Genomic DNA, 21803 nt, shown 5'->3' with positions numbered 1-21803 from the left:
CCTGTAAGGCACTAGTATTATCTTTCACCAAAGCTGGTGACACTGTCCATCTGGGAAATGGAGCAGTAACTGGATGCTGGAGAAGCCAACACAATGAGTCTGGTTTGTAAAAATGTATGGCCTGTGTCAGGATTTAATTGTTGGGGTTTTTAGGGAGTTGGAAAGACTGGAAACAGGAGAAGTAACGGAGTGCATTAGGACAGGAGAGCGAATATGTTTCATGAAATGTGTGAAGTAGAAAGAAAAAAGAAATACAGTTATCATGACTGTGCTGGCGGTAGTCTTTCATTCCTGAGATTTACTGAGTACAGACGCTGTCTTTACTGCTTGGCTGGCTGTAGACTTTAATTTCCTCATGCAAATTTTTCCCATTCACTTTTCTCTTTCACCAAACATCTTCTAAATGTCTTTCAACACCACACACTGCTGCAAGGGCTCCATTTGCAATAAACTGGACAAAAGCATTGCAGCTACTGCTTTTTTTTATTACTTCATACATAAAAGACTAAAACTCTAGCACACATCAAACATCAGCCTTTCAAAATTCATAGTTAGATAGTCTATGCGCAGAACTGTCTGAACTCTCCTGAATGGTATGTTCATACTGTAAATTATCCTAGATTACAGGGCGAACACTGCAACCAAAAAAACAGAGAGGACGTTAAAGTATTTCCTTATTTCCAGTTAATCTTCTATCCAGTGTCATGATGTAATTTACTCAGTTTGAACATCCACCAAGAAATACATTTCTCAAAGGTTGTTTTGACAGTTGCTCAACCAAATGTCGAGCACAAAGGTGAAATTCTCAAAACAATCCGTCCCAGTTGTCTCATTTTTAGTACAACTTACTTTTTTGTGCTGTTTTGTCCTCAAATGGCTTTTTTTTGGTAGTTTTGTGGAAACCAACAACGGTTTTCCATATCAGAGTTTAATGGTCTATATAAGATCAAATTCTCCCTGCACCGCCTGAGCCAAACTAAATCCATGTTCAGTCAACCTCTGTATGAATCTATAAGGAGACTTTGGTTGTCTCCAGCTGTGTTGGCAGATGTGCTTGGTTTATGGTATTTAAATGGGATTTGCTTAAACCGAGAATTTAAATGCAAGAATGGCAAAGACAGACATAAATCCTGAGTTGAAGGGCCGTTTTTTGTTGTTGTTGTTGTTGTTGTTGTTGTTGTTATTGTGTGAGTATGACTTGATAGATATAACTTCCACTTTTCAATTCTCAGGCGGCACCCAGTGTAGAGATGAGGCGAAACTTTGCAGGGAGACTCAACATATCTGAGGTCGGTGAGCAGTTTGATCCATGACAGCATCGCCCACCATCCATGGGCGGTGCGCTCAGTTGTTTTGCTGATGCCAACGGTAATAAAAGTAAAATTCAGGCCTCCGAGTAGTGATTGATGAGAGGTCCTGTCAGTGTGAATAAAAGAGGGAAAGTGGTAATTAAAGTGGGTCTGCAGCGAAGGAAGATTTAAGAACCAAAGGCTGCTAATCAAGTCAACAGAGATGTTATTAATACTAAGGGTGGTGACACAAGCGTCCGAGCATCCATCAATATCCACACACCCACACAAACAATTACTCCATCACACAATCAATCAGTCACACCCTCACCCTTTCACCTGTAAAGGCCAGAAACTGCGTCCAATTTCAATCTATTTCAGATTCAAATTCCCACTGACACCATTTACAGTGAAATACGATCTAGTGCCTGATGTATTTCTCCCATTTGTAGCATTGTTCTGTCTTATATTAAATACAAGGTTGTTTTCCATAAGCAATTTTCTCAGCGTAGGCTTTATCGTCAGACAGCCTGCGATGTTATTTTTTTAACGGCATGCTCAAAGATGCTTTATCAACACGGAACAATCAGCCATAGACGCATAAAGGATATAAAACACTTTTTAATGAAGACAAACTGAATCTGGATCAAAATGATGAAACCATTAGCTGATCCACAGAGCTTTAAAGTGGTGAGCCGCTCCAGCAAATTAAACCATCAGTCTTCATTTCCCTCCTTTTTTCTGATCTAGTTTAGTCTAGTCTTGTGCTACTGAAATAACTGAGAAACATGTAACTCCCATCCACATTGGAATAGAAGCCCGATTGTCTTGAATGGTGCACAAATGTTTTCAGATTTTTATGCCCTGTCTTGCTTAAAGTCAATTCGTGCTCTCACACGTCGTAACTTTCATTTGTCAAAACTAAAAGCGCGGAAAATATGTGACCAGACTGATAAAAGAAATCATTTTCGACCGCCCTCACTTCATTTGGAGCGATGGTCTGGCTATTTCAACCGCACATGTTCTTGTTTTAGTTCTTGTTTCTAAATATAAATTCAGCTGTCACTCTGTGTGTGTAGCAGCTACGATTTTGTGTGACTTCAAATTGAGTTAAAGTTAACATTTACTGTACCCTCCTGAGAGCGGCAACTTATTGATCACCTCAATTATACAGTACATCAGTGTGTCACTTTGATTGGATGATTTGCACAGAGGTTTACAATATCCTTGATAACAGGGGTGGTTGAAAGCTTTGAGTTGGTTGCTATTTTGAAGCCATCCATCTTCCTCCATCTCATTTCCATTTCATCATGGGTCTCACAGCCGTAATAAAAGGCTAGCTGAAGTACACTGCGGCTTGAGGCTGGAAATCAATGGGATTTATCTGCACTCAAAGTGTTATTGTAGTAGCTCTCATCAGAGATTAAATTGTGCTTTTCTTTGTTGGTGCTGAATTCCAACGCAAACAGTGAAAAAAATGTATCTTAAAATGTTCCTAATATTGAATAAAAAGTTCTCCAGAGAAGGGTTTGCCTGATTAGGAAAAATGTTTGCGTAAGAAGTTGGACTCTTGCCTCCTATTACCTCCCTTTCATTTGTCTTCATCCAGAACAGTTAAGCAGGGATGAGTGTACTGTATAACAGATTTAGTGCAGGCCTCACACTGCTGTGACGCTACAGGAGACAGTGGAGTGGAGGCGGACAGATAACTCACACTTTCTCAGCTTTGAGATTAAGGCTGCGTTAACAGCGATGAACTTGCTCAGCATACAGTAGTTCTTTCTGAGGTACAAGCTGTACTGTACTGCCGTGACGCAGCCAAAGCAACAGGCCAGCTCACTCCGCTCAGTAATTCTGCAGATAGTGATCATGCTTTGTTTACTTCCTGACCTTTCTTAGTCTACTCACGGACCGATGGAGTAATTTGTCATAAAGGCTCAAAAGGTCACTCTAATAAATATCAAAATTGATCCTTTAAACTCCTGCATATTTCATTTGTAAAAATGGACAATCAGTTAAATGAACTCCCATGAAGGTAGGGCTTCATATTAACCTGCCGCTCCCACTCTGTATACTGTATTGAGTATTGGTTAACATTATATTTTAACTTTCCTATTTAGCATTTACAAACAGTATAAAACAGCTAATAAATGGTTTATAACACACAATAATGTAGTTATAGTGATAAAGGGACATTGTAAGTGCTCATTTTAATGTATTTGTTAACTCATTTTAAACTATCTGTACTTTGTGTACAAACGCTTGAATGATTGATTAAATGGTATAATATAGCTGTAATCATACTAATAAACAAATCTTACAGCGCAATATAGAGCATTTATTAACTGTACACATGTCATACAATCACAGGCAGGTTTAAAATGATAGATAAATGAAGAAATGCTGAGCCTCAAAGGTGAAAGTTGAATAAACAGAATAAATAAATGGATCGTATTTCATAAAACTGTCCCAATCGTCCTTTATATGTTTACACAGTTTAAAATGTTCTCACAGTGACTTAAAACAGCCTGGACCCAAAGTTAAATACAAATTTAGGAGTATATAAGATTGAAACAAAAAAACTGGATTAATAAAGATATCATACATTTCTATGGCTTAAAATTAAGGGATAAAAGTGTTAAGTGTGGATGCCGAAACTCAGAGATTCTAGAAAAGAAGTGATATAAAATCCATTCTTAAAGTCTTGTGATGGAGGATGATTATATTTCCCCACTACAGCTGGTGGCCCATTGATCCTAGTTGTTTTCTCTGTGAGGTCTCTCACTGAAGATGAAACGCAAACAGCTGGGATGGGGTATGAGAAGGACTGAAACTCTTGGTTAGTGTGCTGGCCTTTTATGAACTTCCTGAGGCTTCATGGAGGATCAAAGGCTCACCACTGAGCCTCGTTCCAAAAGCATCCAGCTCCAGTCTGGTTTCACACTGATATGACGACATGCTCGGGTTCAGTGTAACCTAAATGAAACAAAAATAATGTGATCTAAGGTGTGATTTGAGGAACAAAGCAGAACTGTAAGATTTCTTCTCAACACTTTACCATCATGTTTGTGGAGAGTACAACACCACACTCACTCTGGTCTCTGAATTATAACGATTATTCATAAGACTCCCCTTTTAATGCAATGCAGACTCAAATCAGCGTCTCCTGAAATTCAACTGATTCAGATGTGTATGAAGATTGCCAGTCATGCAGCTCATGGTTATTCAAAGAGGATTGAATCAATGGCAGCTGGACTTGGTTGTAAATACTTAAGGATGTTCTGCTTTTCATTCAAGGGGCTTCAACTAATTCAGTAAAGTCAGTAATTTATTTAACTCTTGTTTTCTGTTACTATCATTACTTAAATTGCTATTCTCTTCGGTTTCTTTAACCTCAGAGTTATGATGATACATGTTGAAATGTGGGACAAAATCCTGGTTTTAAACCCTTGTTTATTCCTTATTTATATCTATTGTCCCACGTTGTATTTGTATGTTAGTGTATTCATTGTTTTAGTGTCTTTCTGTATTATAGACATTAAAAAATAATTGTTTTATGGGGGGGGGGACAAAAAAAAAAGTTTGGGAATGGGTTCAATTATGGCTGCTCATTGTGTAGTTTGGTATATCACAGTGTGGACATATGTGGAGAGCTATTCTACATGGTCAAATAAATAAATAGACACAAAACTGAAAGATAAGATCAGTATGAGAAGAGGGTTTTACTGAGCCAATTGGTGACACTTCAGCTGATGATAAAAAAGTGTGGTTAGAGGTTTCTATAAAAGGTTTTACAGCAGGAGCATTATGTCATGCTGGAAATAAGGAATGATGACACATATTTAATCTGTGATCGAGGATTGTAAACTGTTTTACATAATCTTATTTTATAGTCCTGTGTTAATTATGAAACACAGATAAGATACATATCAGTTAGAATATCATCAATTTTAAGGATCTAAACTAAAATGTCTTTGTTTTATATTTATAACATACTATATAACATACACACACACACTGCATACAGGACATGTACACTATAATCATTCACACAAAGACACATATACATGCACACACATCTGATTCTTGGCATGGTTCTAAGACTAAAACAATGATGTACATTTTCTGCAGTGTGTAAAATTTACTTTGGCAGACATCACCCAGTTCTGTGTAGCTGGCTGATGCAGCATCTGCCAAATTACTAATAAGTGTTGAAGGAAACATGAAGCACTTTAACATCAAGTGTGTGCCATCAAGGGCATGAACGTGTGTGTGTGTGTGTGTGTGTGTGTGTGTGTGTGTGTGTGTGTGTGTGTGTGTGTGTGTGTGTGTGTGTGTGTGTGTGTGTGTGTGTGTGTGTGTGTGTGTGTGCATGTGCAAGTGTTTTATGTGTTTTAAGTACAGATTCACCCCTGCTTCTGTAAATATGTAACTTTTGTATACTTGCACTTTTTAAAGTAGTGTATATGCTTTCTTGCTGATATGTATGACTTACATCATCTGTATGGTAAATATGAAGGTACCACCAGAGGCTGTTTGGCTTAGCTTACCATAGAAACTGGATACAAACAGCTATCCTGCCTCAGTCCAAAGGTAACAAAATTTACCTACCAGCAAAACTCGCTAATTCATATGTTCTGTCTCTGCTGTCTGCCTGGCAACCTCATGTTGGGACAAGACTGCAGGGAGTCACTGTGCCAAGCCGAAAATTAGTTGATAGCCTCCCATAAAGCAGCAAAACATGTCGTTTTTACATTTCCTTTTTTGTGTGGTCTAATGAGTGACTTTTAAAGGTAGGATTTTGTTACCTTTGGACAGAAGCAGATTAGCTGCCTCCTCGTTTCTAGTCTTTGTGTTCAACTAAATGGCTGCTAACATGACCTTCATATTTAATGTGCTTGAGAGACTGAGACATGAGCTCATCTACAGTACTTCAGCAAGAAAGCGCGTAAGTGTACTTCCCAAAAATGCTCAACTATTCCTTTACGGTATTTTATAACTACTTACATTTTTAAAATGAGGGGGGCAAATGAATACTTTTTAATATAATGCACTCCAGTACACCACCCACAATGACCTTAATAGTAAACATAAAGTACAATTAACACATAAAATGGAAATGTATAAGCTTCGTAAAAGTAGAATTTATGGAAGAGCTGTTGGATTGCATTGCATTAGATTGCTCAGTTGTTCCTAATATAGTTTTGGCTCAGTGTATGTTTTGCATTTCATTACATTTAAAATCACATCCACTGCAGTATATCCATTTTATTAGCCCTCTTTTTGCAGCTGAAACTCAATAGTTGCAAACTGGCCAGACGTGGAGCCACTGGCAATGAAATTCAGTCAGCAGAGAGGAGAAGAGTGATTTGACTTTGGGCACTTCATTTAGTAATTTCCATTTAATCCAGCTGAAAGCATCGCGTTTGAATTCTGCCTTCCCGTCTTTCAGACATTGGAAACTCCAAACAGCAAACTATCAACTCGGTGACTGCAGTAAAATATGATTGAAGAAGTATTTTATTTGAGTAAGGCATGTTAGTACTCCACAACTACTGGTTGTATGTATGTGTGTTACCACTAAGTTACAGGATGTCAGTGTGCCCTGGCACCCTCACACACTAAACCTAAACCACATGTTTGGCACATGATGCCCCTCACCACAACCAGACTCTGAGTTACTAACTGCTATATCCATGTGAGGATACTACAAGACAGACACATTTATGTTTTTAAATGGTTGTTTTAGCCCTGCTTATTTCTGTGCTGTCCGTCATAAGAAGGTGTGACTGTAATAAGCGACAAGTGGAAAAGAAATTAGAGAATTAGCCAAATACCTGCACTGCTAGATCAGGGTTAAAACAGTATTTGAGTGGACCACTGATTTATTTTTTTTCTTCTTCTTTTTTTTTTTTTTAATACACAAAGGTGCAGTTGTTAAAAGCCCAGAGAGATGATCCAGACTTCAAAACATCTGGAACAAATAATACTTATGTGTTCCTACGAGATCTGGACAAGATTTGAGATTTTTCACATTTCACACATACATGTTGTAACGGAGGTTTTTGGTCCCCGTCCACATAACAGTTCACAGACAGAAATGTCTTGGATTTCAAAAGATCAAAACAACCGTTGTCATTCCTTGATTCATAATCCGTGACGAAGACAAATTATATGTCAGATAACAGTATGAATGCTACATATCCACAGATTGGCCTCTATTTGTCATTTTAATATGGATGTGATCACCGCGGACTTAACTTGTACTCTGTGTCTTGTGTATTATTTGGCCGAGTCTCAAAAGGAAACGCAGAAATGTATTCTAACTCGATCTGAGATGACCTCGCCTCACTCTGGATGTTTTGGCTGGAGGCCGGTACATTTCTTAAGCTACAGATTTTTTTTTAATGAAAGGGCTTCCAGGATTTTACTTCATCTGTCCCATCACTCATTCCCGTCTTCCAAAACCATTATTTGGAAGAAGGGAATGTTTTATACATTATTTTCTATAGAAAAAAAAATTAAGTCTTTATTCCAAAACTCTGTCTGAGAAATTTAATTCCAGTCATATCCATGTGTATCCTCTTATTTTTAGGGGAAATGTTTAAAGATCAAATTCTGAGTTGGTGCTATTCAATCACCCTAGTGGATTTTTATGTTATTGTTGAAGGATGGACGCCTCCCAACATTTTATAAGAGTAAATTTAGCTATGCGATGCAACAGCAAATATAACCTTGTAAAAACAGAAGCAGTTTTTGAGTTCACCATCGCAAAACTCGGTGCAAATTGTATAAATAATATCAGGGTTGTCTTCGCGAAGAATTTAAAACTGTGTCTAAAGCGAGCTGCAGGTCCAAAAGAATGAGAACAAAGGAAAATAAAATTTCTGCACTGCTGACTCAGATGCTGCAGCTAAAACCAGATACGGCCAATGGCTCCACAGGCGCTAACTTTCTGCCAGAATATGGTAATAAATGGTGCTGTTATCATCCCTACTCTTGAATTAACACTTGTAATGAATCTAGCCATGCTGAAATGTGTTCATACTTTAATCCAAATGGTTTGTGGAAGCACAGAATTTGCAGCATTGTGCATGCCGTGTTATGAAGGACCAGTTTATAACAGTTGGGCTTTTCTCTACATGGAGAGCTCTTTCTGTTAAGTTTTCTCAGAAAATAAGCAGTACTTGTCCTTAACCTCAGGGCAGCAAGTTATCCATATGTGTGTTGTTTAATCAAAAACAGTTTGTGACCCCTCTTACCCGCTTTTTTCTGAGAAATATTGACGAGATGACATAAATGGTTCATTCCAAAAAACTCCGGCTTTTGCCGAGTTGCAGTTTCATGGTGACAGCTCTGCTCCACACCTGGAAACACCTGGAAATATTGAGGACCTGTTTTTACCATCAGCTCAATTACATTAAAGCTTCATTAATTCATTTTCTTTTGACAAGCTGTGGATACAACTGACATATTTTCACCATATAAAGCAATATGATAAAGCAAACTGAGCAAATAGCTATTCATTTACACTTTTAGCAGACTTGGAGCAACATTAGCATTTATGTGGAGTTGTGATTCTGGCCAATGTGGGTCCAATATTTAGTTTTCTGTTAGCTTTGGTTTGCTCTTCATAAATTCGGGCATAAAATGTGTTTTCTTAACAAAATGACACCGATGAAAGCCATGAAACCAAAACAAGCTGAAAGATGCTAAAACTCCACAGACCTGAGAAGGAAGGCAGAGTTGATGATGATTCCCTGTGGGTTTTTGACAGGAGGGACTTTCACATTACCATCAGTCATTTCATCATTTCATGTGATTATAGCGGCTTTGAACACGGCTTCAAGCTCCATTGCGGAAGCTTGGAGATGAATGTTGGTGGTGCGATGTTAAGTAGATGGTGCCAACTGTCAAGTTTTTTGATTCTCTGTGAAGTCCTTGCCAGTCCAAAGTAGGTCAAGTACTGACACCTTTCAACGCAGGTGAGCCAAACCAGTCTGAGTTCCTGTTAAGTGAATAAATGTGTTGGCAAGGGCAGAAGTGCTGCTGGAACAGAGAAGAGCTGAGGGCAGCCATGGCTGGGGGGCCGGTGCGGTGGAGGACGTCAACATGCAACAACAGAGTGCTGACATATTTCCACTCGTTTTCAAAAATCCGAGTTCACAACAAAAGGCTTGGATATGTTTACGGATGCCTGTCAGGGCAACGTTGAAATAAATACCCAAGATAACATTCTCGAAACCTGGAGCTGGGGAATTGTTGACAGTTAGCAGACGTTTGAACTCAGCTGTGTAATTTGCATCTGCACGCCATCACACCACTTCCCTGCCAGACAAAGCCTTTTTTCCTTTGAACTTACGCCTGTCTCGCCGCTCTGGCTCACCTTTCTGTCTTTATGTTGTTGACGTCCATAAACTTGAAACATGTAGTCCAAAATAAAAGAAATCGGCACTACAATCGCCCACCTGGTGATCAGCTACACAGTCCCCCCTCCTACACTACAGGAAATGACCTACAGTATGTGACCAATCTTGGCTTCTTCTGTATGTTCTTGTGCCTGGATCATTTTATTAAACAATCTGGAATCTAAATGAAGCTAATATTAGGAGATGAAAGATCCAACTCTTGGACTCTAACAATTATAACAAATCAGGAAATTAAGTTGGTTTCTAACCAGCAGGTACTGGATATCCAAGATATTGCAGCAGCCCCTTAAAAACCAATATATAATGAGTCTATCAGATGCAAAAATTCAAATCCCATCCATTATTTTCCAATTATGTAACTGTGTTGACAACCTTGGAGGCTGAGCTATATGTTAAATACCAAAGCAGATGTGTCCTTCAGCATTGATATCCTCATTATGCAATATAGAGTTCAAATCCTTTCTGAACTGACATGAAAGTGTGCAGCAGGTGCAACAAGGATGGAATGTACTGACCGTCTCTCCTGTTCCTTCTTACTGGGAAATTTCAATCTGATTCAGTCACAACAAGGATATATCACACCCGAGGCAACAGCACTGCAGCGTATTTCTCAACCACACTGAAATGTTTCCTCTGGACGTCGGCTCCCCACGGCCTTCTGAAATGCTTCAACCACTGAATCACAGATCACAGAGGGAAGCAACACAGGGGGAAAGGAGCAGGGGTGATGAAACGTGGAGGTTCGATCCAGGGGGGGTGAAGGTGAAGACTTATCATGGATTAGTGCAGCATTTTGGAGGGTTTTTCCAGCACGTTGGCTGCACAGTCTATTCTGTTTCTCAACTATCCACAAGAGATCTGCGAAAATCACGTTTATTTTGCATTTCTGTGTATTCTTGCGGGAATTAGTCTGGGCAGGTGTGTTTTTATAAATCATTATTGGTCCATATCTTTAGTCTTTGAAGTTTTAGGAGATGCAGCATGTCCTCAAGCGGTCACTGCATGAATTTCACAATGACATTTTTAATACAATGAGAGTGCTGTCTAAATACAGGCCATAAATAGATTGGTTAAATGTTCCCAGGTCGAGGAAATGAAGAGGAAAAATCCCTGGGTGCCAATATGTTGACTGACCTCCTGTGCACCGTAGCTAGAGAAGACACAGATTACTGGAGTGTTGTCATCCAGGCACAAAGGGAGCGGGTGGAGTCTGCTGGCTCATTTCCACGAGACTCTAAAAACAGCTCATGAGAGATTTGAAGGGTAGCAGCTAAAAATGTCTCATACAAAAAGTTACAGAGAAGTGTCTGAGTATATAAGACAGATGGTGATACTTCCAGGAAATTAGACTTATTGAACCTGTTAAGCAACTTGTTTGTCAGTACAATCAAGGTTTGGTAAATCGATTTGAATCTCTTATGTTTCCTCTTCTTTTTACACATGGGATACAAAGTCCTGCCTGGAATCCAATCAGATTGATCCGTGTGTCACTAGACGCCACCGAAGCATGTCGTAAATTACCCTTCACCTACAGGTCTGCCGATATAGCTCTGACATCAGAGAGTAAACACAATTCATCATGGAAAGGTCATTAGTGTCTGTCGGCTACTTCAGGGGGCTTCAAAAACGATTTGTCTTGGGGTCGATAGTACTGAGTTATATATGGTACCAATAGGCCCTGTGCAGGTTTATACTTACATCATACATTATCGATGGAACACAATTGGTTTGTTTGCCAATGTAATGAGAAATAAAGTCAGTTCAATGGAAAAAATCTACAAATTTCAAAGCTTATTCATAAATCTCGGTGCAAAGTAACTCCCCAGTGTGCTTTAATGTGTTTTTACCACTTCATCTTTTTTTTTCATTTTTTGAAGGAACTGAGGTAAACCTCCACAGAGAGCAGGAGTGGAACATGGCGAGGCGAATCGTAGAGGAGTGAACAATCCGTTATGAAACAACATGAGTCAACTGCTGATCGGAAGCCAAACTCAGCCTGCTCCCTCAGCCGGATCAAGACAAAGCACACAGCTATATTAGCCTGCCGAACGAGGCATCAGTGTAAACACCACAGAGTAAAAAATCATACATTGAGCTTTTAGACATTTTGGTCGCTCCCCTGATATTTTTGGTTCCATATTTGGAGCTCGTACTGCCCTGCTGAGCATCACAGCACCGTGGAGGAGTCATGTGTTTATGTGACACGATGAAGAGTCACATTGAATGTTATGTACAAAATCCTGTACGTATACTGTCCCTTCTCTGCTCACCAAATGATCTACAACATACAAAAATGGGTTATTATTCGGGGAAGGGACAGCTAATGCTCACTTCTGCGCAAGATGACTGTTATCTGATATATTATAAATAGTTGCTGCATGTGTTTTTATTATAAAAGACGTGTATAGTCCTGCTAATGTTTTAAAGTTAGAAATGAATTAAGTGTTGTATTTTGAACATTTTTCAAGACATAATAAGCTGTTGATTTTCCAAGGGAACATTCAGATCCTAATCATATTTCAGGCTGGACCTTTACCCCAAAATATCTTGCATTTGTGTATTTCAAGCCCACTTGTTCCCCATCTGACCCTCACTATTCAACTTCTCAGTCTGGACGTTTCCGAATGTTCCTGCTGTTTGCCTTCTGCTGACTGTCAGATAAAACATACTGAGGTTAGGTCATGATGAACCTAACCTGCCTCCTCTCTTCCTATGTGTGTGTGTGTGTGTATATGTGTGGGTGTGTGATTTTCTGCAGGCGTGCTGGAGTGAGAGCACAGCCACACCAGATGCACCTCATCTCAAGTAATCAGGCCTTAGACTAATAGTCATACTACTACCCTGACACTTCCACACCGCCAGACTGTAACCTGTATCCTGACCCTTGTCTTCTTTTTCCTGCTGTTCCGTCTCTCTGTCTACAGCCCTGCGTCTCATCTCATTAGCCCCGCTTCCTTGCTCTTCCAAGCTTCCAAACCCAATCCTCAGCCCCAGTTTCCAATCTTCCAGTCTTAGCCCCCAGCAGTTTCCCAGCTACCTGCTCAAACTTCCCCAGGCCTGCATTCCTTTTCCCAAGCCTTTAGATTAATACCCTGTCTCTATCATATACTTATCTCCTCCAACAGAGGTGTTAATGAGTAGAAGAGGCAAATTCACAATGCATTTTATTGTCTTTACTTTCCTGGAATTGACTTGTTTTAATGAGTCAGTCTGAAGAGTTCTCTGGCTCTGCGGAGGAAAAGAAGCTGTGTATCGGTTAACGGCATTGCAGCGACCGTTGTACAGTTTGATCTATAAAGTATAAATAGAACATCATATTGTATGTCAACCCAGATATAATTACCCATGAACAGGCCCCGCCCAGCATGAAAAACAGATTTGATTTATTTTGTGCTACTAGCAGGTTTGTCAAATTGTACTTTCTCAGTTTACTGCTAAAAGGGTTAACGAGAATCTGGTTGCATTGACAGTAAAAGGCCAACACAGGTGTTTTCATTTACCTGATTGGACCTCGTTTCAGGGAAGGCCTGATTAAGATCTCTCTGTGTCTGGTTGCACATGTTAATCCAGGATAACGCACACTTTTCTTTCTTTTCTTTAAAAATTGCTTTTCATTCCATTATTTACCATTTCATGGTTATTTATTTAGCTGTAATGTTCGGTGCTTTTTAAGTGTAAAGCCCTTTTTAACTGGGTTTTGAATGAAAAAAGCTCTATGAAGCATATTATTAATACACTATTATTTCTATTGGTAAGTTGGTCAGTCGCGTTAACTGAAAACGTGTGGGGGTGCAGATCCTTGACATTTCATTTATCAATACAGGCCTTTTTCACAGCAGACACATTTTAATGATAGCCTTAATGATACTTATGACTTAATGATAATTAGCTACTTCAGTTTTTTGTGTCCTATCGTGCACGCTGGCTCACGGTCACACTGTCATGACCTACTGGGACACTCGAATAGAGCAGAGCCATCGTTAATGTCATTAGTAACACCTGTTCTCCTTCTGCTATGACAAGTGTAAATGTCTGCAATTAAAAAGGCCTGAAGTATAACTCTTTAACAGTGCTGTCAGCCTCTCTGTCTAAATATGACTTCTCAAAGCATTTCACTACTTTTGTGATGAAACACAGCTTCCTGTATTCCATAATTCATTTGAATCTAGCTAAATAGACACTTCTTGAGAGTGGTAGTGAAAAATCCATCTTGCGTGGCCTATTCATGATCGCCCGCTGCTTCCCACATTACAGGAGCCACACTGGTTTGGAGCAGTGTGTTTGGCTGAGGTGCTCCTCTGTAATGAGCAGAGTTACGGTGTCAGCCTGTGTCCTGTCACAGGATCTTACCAAGTTAAAAATGGTTCATGTAAGGTTATACAGTGTTGGAAGGGGAGGAAAGGTTTTCTCCTGAACACTCGGCAGTGCATGGAGATTCGGAGTTTTTGATTATTTGCTTTGAAATTCAAAGAGCTTCCAGCTCATTCATCTGAAATGCATATTCTCCTTGGGCCCATTCACACCATGTGGAGGGCTGAATGTTTTAGAGGTCTTTGATTCAGAGCTGGACATAGAAGTGGAAAATGCCAGGGATTATACAGTAGATATTTATTGTGTCAAAGCCGCAACCGCCTGGCAATGGATCTGTTTATGTGGTCATATTCACACCAGGGCATAAACTCAGTCCTCAAGTCAGATGGACTAGAGTTTCTACATGCAATATAAAAACTGCCAAGATGCAATATGCAAAAGAGTTACCGCTTTCACCTTCCTGTGGTATTTTTCTATATTTAAGTGTCCTTCGCCAAGCACCTGTTTCCTGAAAGAAGCAATTTGGTGCTCTGTCCATCTATGTTAGTGCTGGGATGAACTGGCAGCCTCGTCTGGCTCTACCGCAGACCTCCAATGTAATGCAACAGTATGTTTTCTTACATTTGCACAGCGAAATGTATAAAAATGTCAACATCAACTATGGCCAATTCAGTAAACAGGAAATATTCTGTATACCAGATCATTTCAGAGCCTCGTGCAAACAGTTTATGTTCTTAACTCAAAGCAAAAGAGCAAATATGGGTTATTTAGGCAGTGGCAGCTAATCTAACAAATTCTGTTTTAGTATCGTCTAGCTCCCTAGTTTAATCCTCCATAGTGAGTGAATTAAGACCATCAAAGCCCCAACTGCTGTTTCCTCCTAAGAAACAACCTACAACAACTGCATTTGCTTACATTGTTTCCTCTTAAATGAAAATGGGCAGTGTGATTGATTTTGTTTGTTAAATTCCTTTCTGCAGTTAACAGTTATTGGACTACAGTCAATACAAATCAAACACAGTTGTAGAGGGGGGGAAAAAAGCTTGAGTTGCACTTTTGAGCCAATTTATCGGTGGAACCAAAACCACTCACTGAAAGAAATATGCATTGAATAAAATGGGTCAGTGATGAAAATAGTCTACTTTGGCAATACCAAATAGCATCTAGTGTTATTAGAAGTATTATGTGGCAAGATAATGAAAATTACAGTCCTATCTTCCTCTCTTATTTTCTTACCTCTAACTACTCCTCCTTCATTTTAACAAATTCCTAAAAGGTTCCAGTTAAGAGTAAAATATTCAGGCAATATTTGCTCCCAGAAAAAAAAGAAGTGCAGTCAGTACAATCATAATCCTATATGTGCTAATTTCCCCCCAGATGAGAAGAGTTGCTGTGAGACATTAAGATCTGCAGGATTTCAATCTCTATTCTCAGAGTTGGATAGTCTGGAGAGCTCAAATTTTAGAATTAGTCATTTAATGTTATCAAGGATTTAAGAAACTATGAGTAATATCAAAGCTGAAAAAGATCCAAGTTTCAGCAGAGCAAAAAGAATTATGATCAGATTTACTGATAGGAGCGGGCACATTAACAAGTGGTTGATTTTAATGGGTGAACTCAACAACATGTCCGTTAAAAGTATGATTTTTGACCAAACCAAATGTCTTGCGGCCCCTTAAGTGAGGCTGAGCACAGAATTTTTTTACATCTCATCTTATGATCTAAGCAATAAATAACATTTTACCCAACTGACCTGCATACTGTATCACATGTGACATACTGTGTTGTCACAAATTTCACAATTGACTTGCTGCAGCACAGAGGGCTTTCCTCACATGAAAACTGTCGGGGGGGAAAATACTGCTAGATTTTTTCATCTTCAGCTTGAGTTGCTCTCATTTGGCACTCATGCGTATGATTCAGTCTTTACAGGAAATCAAAGGGGGGCCTAACACTTCCAGCTTATTTCCCTGCTGAGTTTTTTACAACATTACTTTTTAGGACACTGGGTATTTTTGATATGTGCTGATCCCTGAGGTCTGTTGTTGAATGATGTGAGAGGATTTACTGAAATGTTGCAGGACTTTGTTTTACAATAAAAGGGCGAGGGGAAACTCCTGGTCCGATATTTTATTACGGAAATTCTGCTAATAGCCAGTTTCCTTTGTCTCCTTTCCTTGTTAGACCTAGAATCAATATTTTCATAGTAACAATAGGTCAAATAACCATGAATAATGTGAAACAGGTTGCTCATCTTGACAAGAATTATGAACCGACTACACTTCTCCTTAGCTCTACAGACTAGTTTAGCACATTTAAGCTCTTTTGTTTTTTTGGTTGTCAGGGCATCATGTTTATTGCTTTGGTACAGGTTGACTCTCACAGCTCTCATAGCACAGCTTTCAGATGCATTCAGCAGCCAGCTAACAAAGTTAGCAACTAGAGGAGCAGCTATAGAGGCAGATATTTCCCTCAAGGGTTATTGGAGACCAAAAGCAGAGCTACAAGAGTGAATATTGGACTTAAAATCATCCGGTGGAGAGAAACACAACTCCAAATGAATGCTAATGTAAATGTAAATAAAGAACAGTATGCTAACAAGCTCACTGTTGATATGTCAGTGTTGCGTTCGGAGCTTATTTCTGCTGCTTCTGTAAATGGCCAAAACATCAGTTATTGCACATTTAATGTTTTGCTCCATAACTTAATTGCTGGTCATTAATTAACAAATGAATTAACAAATTAGTTTGTTATGAATAATTCTATCCAAATGCAATTAGCAACTGGAAGAACATCATTAATGATTGCTTGTTAAAATGTCTTTTCTGGTTTCTGGCATCTTATATATGTTTTCATACCGCTATTTCCTGAATATCTCACATACAGCTGTGAACATTTTTCCGTGTGTGTTCAGTGACACACCCTGAAAAGTTCTGACTGATCATTCCCAACACAGACATTTATTTCCTATAACAGTATGAGGTGCAGAGCCAGCGGAGACACTGCTGTTTGGGGTTGCATAATACTCACAACACTTTCCCGGCAGCTGACCATAATCTAAGCTGATGTTTCTCCACCACACACACACACACACACACACACACACACAAAGTTCACTTTGTGGGTTAAACTTCGTCTAACAAGGAAAACATACACATACACACACACATATACAAACATAAATATAAACTGCTCACACCTGTATGCACACAGGCCAGATGTAGCTTAACCATCCACCATCTAGACAAACACATGGCTCATAGCTGCAGTTAACAGTCTGTTCTGAATCTCTACACTGGTCATAGTTTCATGTCTGAGGACTGACTCATTATCTAAAATACTGAAACATTATCACACACTAATCTGTATAAAATTAATACCAGGACTGAGAATAAGCTCTGTATCTAATTTGTATCTTCTGGAAAATGCACACCCCATCTCATATTATGACAAAAACATGGCATTATATAATGAACATAATAATGTAATGACAAAAGCTAATCACAGACACAGAAGATATTTCCTTCCTTAGATGAAAAAGATCAACAGTTTCATGTATGCGGTATAAATAATAGTAATGCTCAACATATGTCATGTTTGCAGATGAAGTGCTGTGGGTCAGAGGAACAGTTGCAGCCTGTCTGTCATACATCTGGTCGTGTCCTGTCCTGCATCTGTTTAATCAGTTGGTAAGCTGGCCTTTTGCTTGCTTGTTTTGCTCTCCAGGGTTGCACAGCTTTCGCTCGTTAACCGCCTGTATAAGCGAGTTGTGACACACAAATATGAGCCTGGGCTAAAATCCCAAAAGCATCTTGGCAGTACGTCGCCTAATTGTTCCACAGAAGATCACTGGAATAAAGACTATCGTTGTGATTACTTGTTTAGGGCAAATACATTTCAGATCCGGGATCTGGAGTTACCTGTGAGTTATGTGAGGTCATCTGAGCAGTCTCAGGAACGCTGGCATGATGATGCCAGCAGCATGGCCAAGTGTCAAGTATCAGTAGAGTATGAACGCTGCAAAAGGAGCGACAAACAAGATCACGCTTATGACCTAACCATGACCTCCCCGCCTGAAGGTGACAGCACAATAAAATGCTGAGTCAGGGGAACTGATGGCTTTACTCCTGTTGCCAAATCGCAAGGAAGTGCTTATTTCTGTCAATAATAATGCACATACGCAGTTATAATTGCATACAGTTTGCATATATATGTGCTGACAAAAGTCATCCCGGTGTGTGATCTATGTTAGTTTCTATCCTTGAGACATTTATTTAAAAAGAGAAATATTAAACTACAAAACTATAAACAAATTAGATAACAGAAACGGAAAGTCAGTGTTACACAGTTTAGGGGAATTGGTCCTTTCTAAGGAATGACTGCGAAGCCGCAAGTTGTGTGACAAAACTCTGTCCTGTGCCAAGGCCCGAAAACGTACAATAAATCATTCTGAAGATGCAGGAGACTAATTCTAGACACTGAGTCATAGACAAACTGTAGGAGGGAAAGAGAGCCATGTTCCCTCTTTATCCCCCTCCCTCGCTCTCTCCCAAATAACAAACCAACAGACATAAACTACCTCTACCTTTCTTTCAAGTGAAGAATGACTGGATGTATTCTAATAGCCAAGGCTTACCATGTGTTTCCAGATATCAGCAGACCTGCAGCTGGTGTGAGGTCTACAACCCATCTGTTTAATGTACAAACACACTGCAGCCATTTTTCATTTAAGTAGGTACATTTTGATCAAAGCACTGTGGTGCTTTGTGGTCAGAGTGCAGGATTACACTTGTTTTGAATGGTGGTGTGATGGACTAATCTGTTCCAGACAGCTGTATACTATGAGTGGTAACTTATTATATTTGTAGGCACACTAGTTCATCTGGAGATTGCATTTATTCTGTGTTAGTATGAATGTTTTCATTCTTTTACAGGATATTTTAGAGGCTAAAAGTTATACTGAAGAACGTGTATGATGTGTAGTAATTGTTTGGTAGTATTTTGAGCAATTCTTTCTTTTGGGACAATAAAGTCTATCTTATATGATTTGACTGAGATAAAGATTTCATTTTATATGCCCTCCTTTTGCATTTTTAAAAAACAGATTAATAAGCATTAAAGGATCTGGCTGGTAATTTCTCTTATTGTCAACAAATCTCATGTGCCGAGATGTGACCTGGGTCCAGCCCAGCCCAGAAATCTTTAAACTTTCATAGAATAATTGCACCATTTTCAAGTTGGCTTTCTCAACATGTAATCAAAATAAAACAAAATAAGTGCAATCTGAGTTCTTATTCAAATTTGCTATTTTTCACTTCAGCAGCCTAAAATATATAAATAAGAGCCTTGACATTGATGAAGCACTGATTGATAGATTGTACATTGCCAATGAGCTGTTATGAAAAATTGACCAACGCCCACCTCATTTTTCCTGCTTCTATTGTGAAAAATGGCTCAACTGTGTCCCACTGTGTTTACTTATCTGATACTCTCCTCTTCACCTCTCCAATAGCTCTTAATGTCTCATCTGTCATCCTCCTCTCCACTGCTCTCTCCTCGTGTTCTCTTCTCCTCTCCTCTGTCATGGTCCTAAAAAGGATGCAATCAGCATATCATACAGGTAGTTTCAATTCAGCCGCTTCATGCTGCTGAAAACAGGGTTGATTAGAGCTATTGAGATTAAAAATAAAGTAAATTTACAGGGGGTGAAAACCAAAACAATGAGCTAAAACAGCATCTCCTAAAGTTTGCTGTCATGTCCCCCTTTGATCATGCAGCAGAGCTCGTTATTTTGTCTTCACCAAATCCATCAGATAGACATTTTCCATATTTTGACATTTTTGGCGTATCACAGCACCAATTCTGCGTAGAGCTGCAGAATTTTTGAATATACCAAAAAACATTTAAGCCACATTTTCTGCTTGATTGAACAAATAAGGCCATTTTAAGGTGAACTGATACATTTAAAAGGGCTCCACAGGGGAAAATATCTAAACCATGCAGAGTTGGAACCATTGAAAATGAAAATGCATTGACTGATCAGTTCCCTTGAATTCACAAAAGTAACGTTAATTAAATCATCATTAATGGAGACATAAATAATATTAGCCTGCAGTTTTTGTATAGAGTTCCCAGAAAAAGATTGAAGAATTGCTGAAGACTGTCCAGCTTCCTTGCAAAGTGGAGCCATAATACAGCAAATCCGCGTCGGTTTTGAAACCCATGAACCACAATCAGAAACCCAAAATTATTATGCCAGATGTTCCCACAGCCCTGGAAGACAGATGTGGTCCTAATTTGGGCTCTCACTTCAATGAGAGCTTTGAAAGAGCTGCTTTGAGTCCATTGTGTCTGTGTTTGAACTATCAGGTGTTGAATACTGTGAGCTTGGTCAGATCCTGTCAGGTTGGATCTCTCGATCACTCTGTAAATGCCTTCGGGTTGGCATACCAGCAGAGGAGCAGACATCAGATTTATCCATCAGTGACTGAAAGCAGACAGAAGCACTTCCCTCCTGCCTCCGGTAGTAAATTGCAAAGAATGAGTCTCCAGGGACCACTGCTGAATATCTAGTGGAGACAGTGACAGACGAGAGTGGAGACCAATATTCACTCAATGGTGAGGCAGAGCAGAAACAGGATAGAAACGTTTAATAGATGATCGTCTCAGCTCCAGTTCTTGCACTGCCTCTCCTGTGAGACGTGTTTTGTCTACATCATTATTTTGTCTTTTCAAGATTAATTTCCCACATTTCAAGAAAGTTAAATATGTATATCACATTGCGCGAATCTGAGGTGGTCACTGTTCTTCCAGCCTGGATCTTTTTGCAGGTACAGGATAACTCAGTTTATTTTATATGGGTGGGTGCACACATGACCAATTTAAACATTTCCCCTTTCCCTAATGCTGACTCAGTACAATTCAGAGCAATAAAAGGATTGAGGATTTAGCAAGACTGATGACCGTCTGTCAACGCAGTGATGGCTCTGGAAAGTGGAGAAAATCACATCATAAGCCGCACTGTGAACATTATGGACACGCGGGATGGCAGCTCAGAGACATCCACCAACATAAATACACACTTAACATGATTTCTAGAAAATGGACGAGAACAGAAACACGCACTCGTATTGGTTTACAGGAACAACATGAAAACCATAAAAAAAGACTTCAAATTTATGAATATGCTGCTACTCTCACATGATTTCCACATTTTTTAAGACAATGCTCTGAGTAACTGAGCTCTCATCTATGACTCTGAGATTGTTTACATAATGGGGAGGTACAATATGTGAAGGAGGGAGTAACAAGTCTAAAGTTTCTGGGAACGTGTACACAAACGATTTTTTAAAGATTACTGAAAACGAGATATCTGTGTGTTAGACAGATTTTGTGAAGAAAATACCACCAATGGATACAAAGCAAAGCCCTGACAATCAATTAACATGTTTTTCCAAAAAAATAATTGGGTCATATTTGCTGGTGTGAAAGCTTGTAATGTTTAATGAGCCTGAGACACAACAATGACCAAGGTTTTTTTTTTTTAGATGAGAAGGAAAGTGAAAATGCAATAAAAAAAAAATCCCCTTTCAGTGTTTTCTCATTAGTGGTTAATTATGCAACATCTGAATGTTGTACACATCAATCAGCCACAATGTCACAAAGGCACCTGAGCCACAAGAGGTGGGATATATTATGCAGCGGGAGAACAGTCAGCTCTTGAAGTTGATGTGTTGGAAGCAGGAAAAATGGACAAGCGTATGGATCTGAGCAA

The sequence above is a fragment of the Scomber scombrus genome, chromosome 2, assembly GCF_963691925.1.
Source record: "Scomber scombrus chromosome 2, fScoSco1.1, whole genome shotgun sequence".
Taxonomy (NCBI): Eukaryota; Metazoa; Chordata; class Actinopteri; order Scombriformes; family Scombridae; genus Scomber; species Scomber scombrus.
The sequence above is the reverse complement of the archived record's forward strand: the minus strand, read 5'-3'. Positions refer to the sequence as shown.